The sequence below is a fragment of the Phoca vitulina genome, unplaced genomic scaffold (genome assembly GCF_004348235.1).
Source record: "Phoca vitulina isolate PV1807 unplaced genomic scaffold, GSC_HSeal_1.0 scaffold19, whole genome shotgun sequence".
In the NCBI taxonomy this organism is placed as follows: domain Eukaryota; kingdom Metazoa; phylum Chordata; class Mammalia; order Carnivora; family Phocidae; genus Phoca; species Phoca vitulina.
In genome coordinates, this window is record NW_022589722.1 from 34,675,529 (window position 1) to 34,686,958 (window position 11,430).

Sequence of the window (11,430 nt, forward strand, 5' to 3'; positions counted from 1 at the left end):
AAGGGCTACATGCTTAGAAAGTGAGATTCAAATCCAAACTATCTGGCTCTCACACTCTAGACCCTTAATGAATCATACTGCCCCTAAATCTTGGCCAATCGCACATGAAAATAAAGTCTTATTTTGTTGAGATTTGCATTTCATTGGTTCTTAGGAAGAATGAACATAATTCATATATTTATTGGCCACATTTATTTTGTCAAACTGCCTGTTAATGTGTTTTTCCCAATTTTTCTATTGGTTTCTTCATATTTTTCTTATTGACTTGTAGGACATTTAAAAAAAAAAAAAGATTTTACAGGGTGCCTGGGTGGTTCAGATGGTTAAGTGTCTGCCTTCAGCTCAGGTCATGATCCCAGGGTCCTGGGATCGAGTCCCACATCGGGCTCCCTGCTCCTTGGGAGCCTGCTTCTCCCTCTGCCTCTCTCTCTCTCTCTCTGTCTCTCATGAATAAATAAATAAAATCTTTAAAACTAAATAAATAAAAAAAAGATTTTATTTATTTATTTGACAGAGAGAGCACGAGTGAGAGAGGGAACACAAGCAGGGGGAGTGGGAGAGGGAGAAGCAGGCTTCCTGCTGAGCAGGGAGCCCGATGCGGGGCTCGATCCCAGGACCCTGGGATCATGACCTTAGCCGAAGGCAGACACTTAACGACCGAGCCACCCAGGTGCCCCTAGTTTTTAAAAAAAGGTTTTATTTTGGGGGTGCCTGGGGGGCTCAGTCAGTTAAGCGTCCAACTTTCGATTTCGTCTGAGGTCATGATCTCAGGGTTGGACGATCGAGCCCCGTGTTGGGCTCTGCGCTCAGAGGGGAGTCTGCCGGAGATTCTCTCTCCCTCTACCCTCCCCCCTCTAAAAGAAATAAATCTTTAAAAAAAAGATTTTATTTTTAAGTAATCTGTACACCCAACGTGGGGCTCGAACTCATGATCCTGAGATCCAGAGTCACACGCTCTACTGACTGAGCCAGCCAGGCGTCCAGGATGTCTTTGTTACATATCTTAACTCTTTGGGGGTCATATGTTTTCCAGATTTGTTATTTTTCTTTCTGTTTTGTTATTGGTGATTTTTGCTGCACAGAAGAACGGCATTTTTATACAGTCCCATATTTCAAACGTTTCTGTCGGGCTTCCAGCATGGCGGCACGAGGAGAGCGCCATTCTGTTGTTTATTCGAGCATGCACACTCACACACACACACACATATCTATGGTTTCAAAGTTTTCATCATTTGGAATTTATTCTGTGTATAGTATGAAGGAAGAATATACTGTATTCTCCCCTCCTCCAATACCATTTATAAAAAAAAAATCATTTTCCCGATTATTTGAAATGCTAACTTGGTCATATTCTAAGCTCACATGGGTTTGTTTCTGGGCTCTACATTCCTGTCTATTCCTGTACCAATGCTGTAATGTTTTATTACGGCTTTTCTAGTGCCTTTTGACTTCTGATAGGGCAAGTCCCTTCTCTTCTGGCTTCCTTTCCAAAATTACTTGGATTAATTTTAGACATTTTTTTTCTAGGTGAATTTCTGAATGAGTTGCAATTGACTGGAATTGCGCTGACTGTGTAGATTACTTTGGGGAGGATGGGCTAGGTCATGGTTTTGAGTTTCCAATTGAGGAACAGGTTTTATTTCTGTAGGTCCAGGTTGGATCTGTTGTGATGGAGAGAGAGAGAGAGGGTGGTTGGAGGTATTATTTTGGAGGTAAAACTGACGTGCTTTGCTAATATATTGACCATAGAGATGAAGCGAAGATGGGGATCGCACGGTGCTTTTTGGCTTGATGGGCCGAGCAGTGTGGAGGTGGCCACCTCCGCCCAGCCCCAAACCCGCCCTGCGCTCTGCCCTGACCCTGGACGGGCCCCTCGCGTGGCCTCCCTTTTGCTAACTGCTGTGGTGTTGGGTTTTGTCCATAGAGGGTGCTGGAGGGACACGCCGGGCCCGGCCTGGAGCAGGGCCTTCACCCTCGGGCTGGGGGCGGCGGTTTGGCGCAGGGGCCAGGGTCCGATGGCAGGAGGTAGGCGGCTGTCACCTGAGCAGCGCTCCCGGGCCGGGGCTTCCACCGCCTCCTCTCGGGTTTCCCCGCCCCGCGGCAGCTGCTCCCGCACCCGGCTCAGCCTCGCCCGCCCGCCCGGGCCCCCCGTGCCCGCTCGCCCTTGGGGGCGGGGCCCTTCCGAGTCCGGGTTCTTCCCTCCTCCAGCCCGCGGCTCGGGTGCGGCACAGGCCCGCCTACTCGCTGATTTCTTTTTTGATAAATACAGTACAGTATTGTAAATGTGTTTTCTTTTTTTTTTTTAAGTTGTTTATTCATTTGAGAGAGAGAGAGAGAGAGAAAGTGGAGGGAGGGGCAGAGGGAGAAGCGGACTCCACGCTGAGCGGGCAGCCCGACGCGGGGCTCGATCCCTGCACCCCGGGATCATGACCTGAGCCCAAGGCAGACGCTTCCCCCACCGAGGCACCCGGGCGCCCCAACAGTTTTTTATATTATTTTTTTCGCCGGTTCGCATTACTGGTGTGGTTTTTACTCTCCTGACCGGAACGGAATTCGTAGGTATGGATGGAGATGTCATTGAGCTGAAGATGATGGAGAGCAGGGCAGTTTGGGTGGGTGTATCAATCAGGGTTCAGTGCAGAAAACAGAACCATTGTGAAGTGTTCAAGGCCGACGGTGATTTATTACAGGGAATATTGCAACGTCATATGGGCTGGTGGTGTAGGAACTGCGAGGTGGCCCCTTGAGTTTGAGAGACTAGGGTGGCTGGGATTGGGAGACCAGAACCTGGGATCTTGATATTTGTCCCCTGCCAGCTCTGTGATGCCCCCTACTGGCAGCCCTGTCTGTGGCTGTCTCACGTGGGGAAGTTCAACGATTGCACTTGATGTAGGAAAGACGTTAGGGTTCAAAGCCCACGGCCAAGGAAGACTTCTTGAGATGTCTTTGGTGCAAAAAGTGGTTTTATTAAAGCACAGGGACAGGACCTGTGGGCAGAAAGAGCCACACTGGGGTCATGAGGAGTGGCCCATTAAATACTTTAAAGTTGGGAGGGGGTTAGGAAGAGCATAAGTCTCTAAGGAATTTTGGAAGCAAAGTTTCCAGGACCTTGAGGGGGCTAGCTATTGTTGGGAAATGTCATTTATTACTGTCTAATAAACCTGAGTCATGAGACCCTTCGGATGTTTATCGGTGGGTCATATGCTTGGGGGACGATTGCCAACACCTATCTTGGGGGGTTTAGAGATAAAGGAGGTTTCCAAAGGAATTTTTATATGTTCAAGTAGACTTACAGGATCCTGGTGGGGGGGTGGGGGTGGCTAGGATTGCCTTTTGCCCTTAGCAAAATGTCCACATCGAGGCAGCTGAGTCCCCAGAGGAAGGTCACTCTGCCTGTTTGAAGGACTTGTCAGTGGGCTGTAGGGAGTAAGGAAATTTAATAATTTCTCTTCTGCCTTTGTTTCCCATATCACACTCAGAAGTCCCACTGTAAGGGAGTCTGAAAAATGTAGTGTTTAGCTTTTTGGTTCTAAAATACAGGAAAATAAATAGAAGCAGCTGATGAGAATGGAGGTTGAATGCAGTTGGCCATATCCAGATTACGTGGAAAATCAAGTCTAGATTTGAGCATCTGAGGCTCCCATTAACATCCCAAGTGAATGTGTTAAATGGGTAGACACACGCACCTGGGGCTCCATGGGGAAGTCGAGGTTGGAAACGGGCCTGGGAAATGTCAGCAAGCCATGGGAATGGATCCCTTCGAGTAGGGCCACTAAGTCCAGCCTACCCTCACTTACTATTTCCTACAGCTGCTTTCATGCTATGATAACAGAGCAGAGACCATATGACCTGCAAAGGCAAAAGTAGTTCTTGTCTGGCTCTTTATAAAAATAGACATTGCAGACCCCTGACTTGGAGTGGACGTGGGTGAGGAAGAGCAGAAGGAGCACTGAGTTCTTGGGTACTGCAGTCGTCCCGGGCTAGAGATTTGGCAGAAGTGAGTCCTGGATACATAATTCATAAGGAAGTGACAGTCTCCTGGGCTCAGCTCTAAGGCCACATCTTGGCTAACAATTTCAAGAGCCATCAGGTGGTGGGACATTTGGTGAGCACACTTCTCAAGGTTCTAGAGTCCTCATGGGTGATGGTCATGTGAGCAGAACGATGTTTTGCCCTCCAGAGTGAGAGCCTGTCAGATTGCGGGAAGACAGCCCCAACCACATTACCTTGACATCAACTCCCACATAAGTACCTTTCGTGGTTGTAAAAAAGGCCATTCACGACGAACATCACTTAGATTTATACCTCAGCTCCTGGTGTAATCTCTTTTAATGTCCCCGGGGCCATCGAGCTGTCCTGTCCACATGAGGCCTCATTCACGTGGAGCAGGGACCACACAAGGGTCATTGTCATCTGCAAGGCTTGAGAGGGACCTAGGTCAAGGCCTGGCCAGGCCCACAACAGACCTGCACCCACGTTTGGCTGCGAGGAAGAGGAGGGACCAACAACCAGTGAGGGGGTCACACTGGCCAGGTGTTTAATATTGGGGAGAAATTGAGGAAGGCCATGTCTTGAAGTGAATGAAATGGAACTGTTGATGAGGAAAACAGCTAAACTCTTGCGTGAAAAAACAGTAAGAGTGTGGAGAAAGGCACAAGTGCAGTGTGCAAACCATGCGAACTTGGGAACAGTGCCCCGATGACTCAAAACTATCTCATGTGCTACGCGCACTTTAGAATCATGTTGTGCCAGGTTCAAACTTTCAGCATCTGAACCTCAGTAGAGAGTGGTCAAGGCCGGAATGTGAGTGGGAGGCCCCGGACACCGTCTAGAAGCAGCCTCTTGAAGCACAGGGAAAAACCAAGAGATGGGAATCGTGAGGAAAAAAGATGAGCAACTTGGAGGAGAAAAAGGGAAGGCTGGTATAGCGGCCACTCCTGAATCAAAACTAGAATCGCTGGAGAAGGCTGAGTCTGGTCAGCAAGGAGCTCCCTGAATCCCAGGCCAGCCTGACAGGAAAAGACAAGGATCCCATTCTCCTCCTTCTCCTCCTCCTCCTCCTTCTTTCTCCTCCTTCTCCTCCTCCTCCTCCTCCTTCTTCTTCTTTTCTTCTCCTTCTTCTCCTTCTTCTCCTCCTTCTCCTCCTTCTCCTCCTCCTCCTTCTTCTTCTTCATCTTCTTCTTCTTCTTCTTTCTTTTATGTCTATTCAGGTCCCTTGCCCATTTTGATTCTAAGATAAAGATGTCCTAGGGGCGCCTGGCTGGCTGGGTGGATAGAGCGAGCAACTCTTGATCTCAGGGTTCCGAGTTCGAGTCCCACATTGGGTGTAGAGATTACTTAAAAAGAGATCCTACAAGCTTCTAGGAAGAAAACCCAACTTAACCTACAAAAGGCAAAACTAGACTGGCATCAAGTGTGTAGTCTTCAACACTGGGAGAAGATCACTGTAGGAAGAAGCGCAGGCAGGAACCCATGGCTTAGTGAGAACAGCCCCCACCTGTCTGAGCATGGCACGGCGCTGGGATGTGCCAGGAGTCAGTAACAGAGCCTCCAGGTGAGGGAAATAGTAGGGAAAGATTGCAAACCAACAGCAAACACACCAGAACCTAACCCCAACATGGGAGCAAAAAGAAATATCATTGAGCAAGGAATCTCTCCATCCCTACACACATAATGGAAATGAGACACAGAGACAGAGAGACAGACGGAGAGAGAAAGAGAGAGAGACACACACACACAGACAGAGAAACACAGAGAGACAGAGAGAGACACACACAGTGAGACAGAGAGAGAGAGAGACAGGGAGAGAGACAGAGAGGTAGAGAGGGAGGGAGTGGGAGGGAGAGAGAGAGGTTCTAATAAAGTTTAAACTATTTTAGCAGAACAGATGCTTGGGAGAAGTAAAATCCTTCCAAACTTCTCATGGGGATCAGGAGACAGGGAGAGGAAAGGGACAGAGAAATTATTCTAGAGGTTTTGTCTTGTGGAGGGATCTTGTTGGGAGAACATACTAGACATTTTGTTTGTAACCAGTGGTGGAATAGTGAGTGTCTGAATTAAGAGGGCAAGGAAGGAAAATGTGCAGCAGTGGAATAGAAAAGTATTAGAGAGTTTCCAAATGAAAAAGCCAGAAAACGGACAGAATAGCAAAAACAAACTAAAAACCCCATCCCCCCACCCCCCATAGAGGAGGTGAGGAGAGGAAAAACACTGTAAAAATTAGAAACAAAGTAAAATTTAAGGAATAAAATAAATGCATTCTTACAATAATGTGAGTGGGCTGCAGGTGCTGATGTGGTCCTGGGAGTGGAGCAAGAAAAGGGAAAAGAGGAAAAGTCTACCGACGACCACATTTGCATTCGTGCACCCGTGGAGCGATGTGTATCTGTGGGAATGTGTATACTTCAAGTTGTTTGAAGTATATGTAAAGAAAACACATTTCGGGGTGCCTGGGTGGCTCAGTCGTTAAGCATCTGCCTTCAGTTCAGGTCATGATCCCAGGGTCCTGGGATCAAGCCCCTCATTGGGCTCCCTGCTCTGCGGGAAGCCTGTTTCTCCCTCTCCCTCTCCCCCTGCTTGTGTTCCCTCTCTCGCTGTGTCCCTCTCTGTCAAATAAATAAATCTTTATTAAAAAAAAAAGGAAAACACATTTCTCAGCTGTCACTTCTTGATTTATTTATTTATTAAATATTGGTTGTTGATGGTAGCAATTAGACTAGTGACTCTTTTTTTTAATTTTTAAAAAAGATTTTATTTATTTATTTGAGAGTGAGCAAGAGAGAGAGAGCACGAGCAGGGGGAGGGGGAGGAAGAGGGAGAAGGGCAGAGGGAGAAGCAAGCTGAGCATGGAGACTGATGTGGGGCTCGATCCCAGGACTTTGAGACTGTGACCTGAACCAAAGGCAGACACTTAACCTACTGAGCCACCCAGGTGCCCCAGCCCAGCGACTCTTAATGGAATTTCTACATTGTTGAGACACGGGTCTAGACATTCCTTCCCTCTTCAGGGGCTGTGCTGAGAACAGACCCACCTGGATTGAGCCAGTCTGGCAAGAGATAGCATCCACATTCTGTCACCGGGCTCCTCATATGTGCACCATCATTCTCTGTGTGTGCACTCCTGAGGGCTGTTCCTGGGCTCGGAAATTCTTTGATTCATTTCTTGTCACTTGGAGAAACTAGATACGACTAGTCCCTCTCTGGAGAACCCAGAAATATATAATGTGATGAGTGCTCCTTGTCACCCTTACTGTTGGGATCTGACATGATGCCTTCAGAACATCTACAACTGGTCTGTGCTGCAGAATAATGACAGTTTGGGGACTGTTTATAATATTTACCATGTTAACCATTTGTAAGGGCACAATTCAATGGCATTAAATACATTCACAATGCTGTGTACCCATCACCACTGTCTATACCCAAGACTTTCTCATCATTGCCAACATAAACTCTGTACTCATTAAACAAAAACTTCTCCTCATCTCCCAGGCCCTGGTAACCTCTAATCTACTGTCTGTCTCTATGAATCTGACCACTCCAGGTGCTTCATATAAGTGAAACATACAATATCTGTCCTTTTGTGTCTGGCTTATTGCACTCAGTATAATGTTAACTATATTAGTGGATATTTGGGCTGTTTCTTCCTTTTGGCTATCATGAATAGTGCTGCTATGAACATGTGTGTGCACATGCTTATTTGAGTATCTGTTTTTGATTTTTAGGTATATACCAAATTGGTAGGTCATATGGTAATTCTGTGTTTAGCTTTTTGAAAACCTAACAAATTGTTTTCCACAGTGGCTGAACCATTTACATTCTCACCAGCAATATATGAGAGTCCTAGTTTCTCCATGTCTGTGCCAACACTTTTATTTTCTTTCTTTCGTTTATAGCCATCCTAGTGGATGTGAAGTGGTACCTCATTGTGGTTTTGATTTGCATTTCCCTAATGGTATCGAGCATCTTTTCATGTGCTTGCTGGTCATTTACATATCTTTGGAGAAATGCCTATTCAGGATCTTTGCCTATTTAAAAAAATGGGTTGTTGTCTTTTTGTTGTTGGGTTGTAAGTGTTCTTTATATATTCTGGATACTAGACCCTGATCAGAAATATTATTTGAAAATATTTTCACCTATTCTGCAAGTTGTCATTTTCTTGATAATGTCTTTTGATGCACAAAAGTTTCACATTTTGTTGCAGTCTAGTCTATGTTTTCTTTTGTTGCTCATTTTTTCAAAAGACTGACTTATTTATTTGAAAGAGAGAGTGAGTGAGCATGAGCAAGAGGGGCAGAGGGAGAGGGAGAGAATCCTCAGGCAGACTCCCCACTGAGTGCGGACCCCTGATGCGGGGCTTGATCCCAGGACCCTGAGATCACGATCTGAGTCAAAATCAAGAGTTGGATGCTCAACCAACTGAGCCACCCAGGCGCCCCCTTTTTTGCTCATTTTTATTGATGTCGTATCTAAGAATCCATTGTCAAAACCAAGGTCATGAATATTTATTCCTATGTTTTCTTCTAAGAGTTCTATGGTTTTAGCTCTTATACTTAAATTGCTGATCCATTTGAAGTTAATTTTTGTATACAGTGTGAGGTAGGGGTCCAACTTCATTCTTCTGCATGTGGATATCCAGCTATCCTAGCACTATTTATCAATGAGACTATTCTCTCTCCGTTGAACGGCCTTTGCACCCTTACCAAAAAATCAACTGACCATAGATGCATGGATTTATTTCTGGACTTTCATTTCTATTCCATTGGTCTGTATGTCCATCTTTGTGCGAGTACCACACTGTTCTGAATGCTGTAGATGTGTACTAAGTTTTGAAGTTGGAAACTGTGAGTTCTCTAATTTTGTTCTCTTTCAAGTTTTTTTTTTTTTTGGCTATTTGAGGCCTCATGCAATTCCACATGAATTTGAGGGTTGGTTTTGCCATTTCTACAAAACGGGGCATTTGAATTTTGATAGAGGTTGCATTGAATCTGTAGATCACTGTAGATAGTATTGACATCTTAGCAATAGTAAGTCTTCCAATCCATGAACATATTTAGGTCTTTAATTTCTTTCAGCAATGTTTGTAGTTTTCAGCATACAAGTCTGTCACCTCCTTGGTTAGATTTATTCCCAAGTATTTAATTCTTTTAAATAATACTGTAAATGGAACTGCTTTCTTAATTTCCTTTTCAGATTGTTTGTTGCTGGTGTGTAGAAACACAACTGATTTTTGTGTGTTGTTCTTGTATATTGCAATTTTGCTGAAAAATTTTTTACTACCTTTAGTTGCTTTCTTTTGATTCTTTGGGATTATCTATGTATATATAAGATCATATCATCTGTGAATAGAGAGTTTTGCCTCTTCCTTTTGAATCTGGGTGCCTTTTTATTTGTTTTTATTCACTAATAGCTCTGGCTAGTACTTCTGGTACTGTATTGAATAGCAGCAGTGAAAGCAGGCATTCTTTCCTTGTTTCTGATTGTAGGTGGAGGGAACATTTTCAGTCTTTCACCATTTAGTATGATGTTAGCTGTGGGTTTTTCTTCAATTTCCTTTATCATGTTGAGGTATTTCCTTTTGATTCCTAGTTTTCTGAGTGTTTTTATCATGAAAGGTTATTGGATTTTGTCAAGTGCTTTTTCTGTGTCAGTTGAGATGATCATGTATTTTTTTCCCTTTAATTTCCCTTTATTAACATAGTCTAATAATTAATGTATTCTAATCAATGTATTACACTGATTGATTTTCTTTTGTTGAACCACCCTTGCATTCCTGGTCTTTAATATGGATTATTATTTTTTTTTTTAAGATTTTATTTATTTATTTGACAGAGAGAGACACAGCGAGAGAGGGAACACAAGCAGGGGGAGTGGGAGAGGGAGAAGCAGGCTTCCCACTGAGCAGGGAGCCCGATGCGGGGCTAGATCCCAGGACCCTGGGATCATGACCTGAGCCAAAGGCAGACGCTTAACGACTGAGCCACCCAGTGCCCCTCTTTAATATGGATTCTTGGATCAGTTTGCTAGTATTTTGTTGAGGATTTTTGCATCTATATTACTAAGGGATATTGGTCTGTAATTTTCTTTTCTTATGATGTATTTATCTGGCTTTGGTATCAGGGTAATGCTGTCCTTATAGAATAAGGAAGTATTCCTACCTCTTCAATTTTTTTTGTTTTTTGTTTTTTTTTAAAGATTTTATTTATTTATTTGACAGAGAGCTAGCGAGAGAGGGAACACAAGCAGGGGGAGTGGGAGAGGGAGAAGCAGGCTTCCTGCAGAGCAGGGAGTCCAATGTGGGGCTCGATCCCAGAACCCTGGGATCATGACCTGAGCCGAAGGCAGACGCTTAATGACTGAGCCACCAGGTGCCCCTCTTCAATTTTTTTGGAAGAGTTTGAGAGGATTGGTGTTAATTCATTAAATGTTTGGTAGAACTCACCAGTGAAGCCATCTAAATCCTGGAATTTTCTTTGTTGGGAGTTTTTTTTTAAAGATTTTATTTATTTACTTGAAAGAGAGAGAGAGCAAGTGCAGGGGGAGTGGCAGGCAGAGGGAGAGGGAGAAGCAGGCCATCCGCAGAGCAGGGAGCCTGATGTGGGGCTCATTCCCAGGACCCTGGGATCATGACCTGAGCCGAAGGCAGACGCTTGACAACTGAGCCACCCAGGTGCCCCTGTTGAGAGGTTTTTGATTACAGATTCCATTTCTTGTTATAGGTCTGTTGAGATTTTCTATTTCTTCTGAGTCTGTTTTGGTAGTTTGTGTGTTTCTAGGAATTTGTCCATTTCATCTAGGTTATCTAATTTGTTGGTGTACAGTTGTTCACAGTATTCTCTTATAACCCTTTTCTTTCCTGTAGGGTTGGTAGTAACATTCCCACTTTCACTTCTGATTTTAGTTTTTTGTGTCTTCTCCCTTTTTTTCTTCATCAGTCTAGCTAAAGGCTTGTCAGTTTTGTTGATCTTTGCAAAGAACCAACTTTGGTTTCATTGATTCTATTGTTTTTCTTTTAATTCTAAATAATTAAGACACTCACAAGAACTTATTATTGTTTTATAAAGTCAATGCTCATTTAGATTTATTCACATCCTTGCCATTTTTGTTGTTTTTGCTCTTCTTTCCTTCTGGCATTCTTAGTTGAGCATTTCCTTCATTGAAGACTCTCAGTGTTTGTCTGGAAAGGTTTTTGTTTTGCCTTCATTCTTGAAAGATATGTCTTCTAGCTATAGAACTTTAGATTGTTTTGTTTCAGCACATTGAAAATTTCATTAAATTGTCTTTTGGCCTACAGTTTTTTTGTCATTGAGAAGTCAGCTGAAGACTGTCATTCCTCTGTAGGTGATCTGTCTTTTTTGGGGGGGGTTGCTCTTGAGATTTTCCATCTTTTGTCTTTGCTGCAGTTTTTTACTCTGGTGTATCTTGGTATGA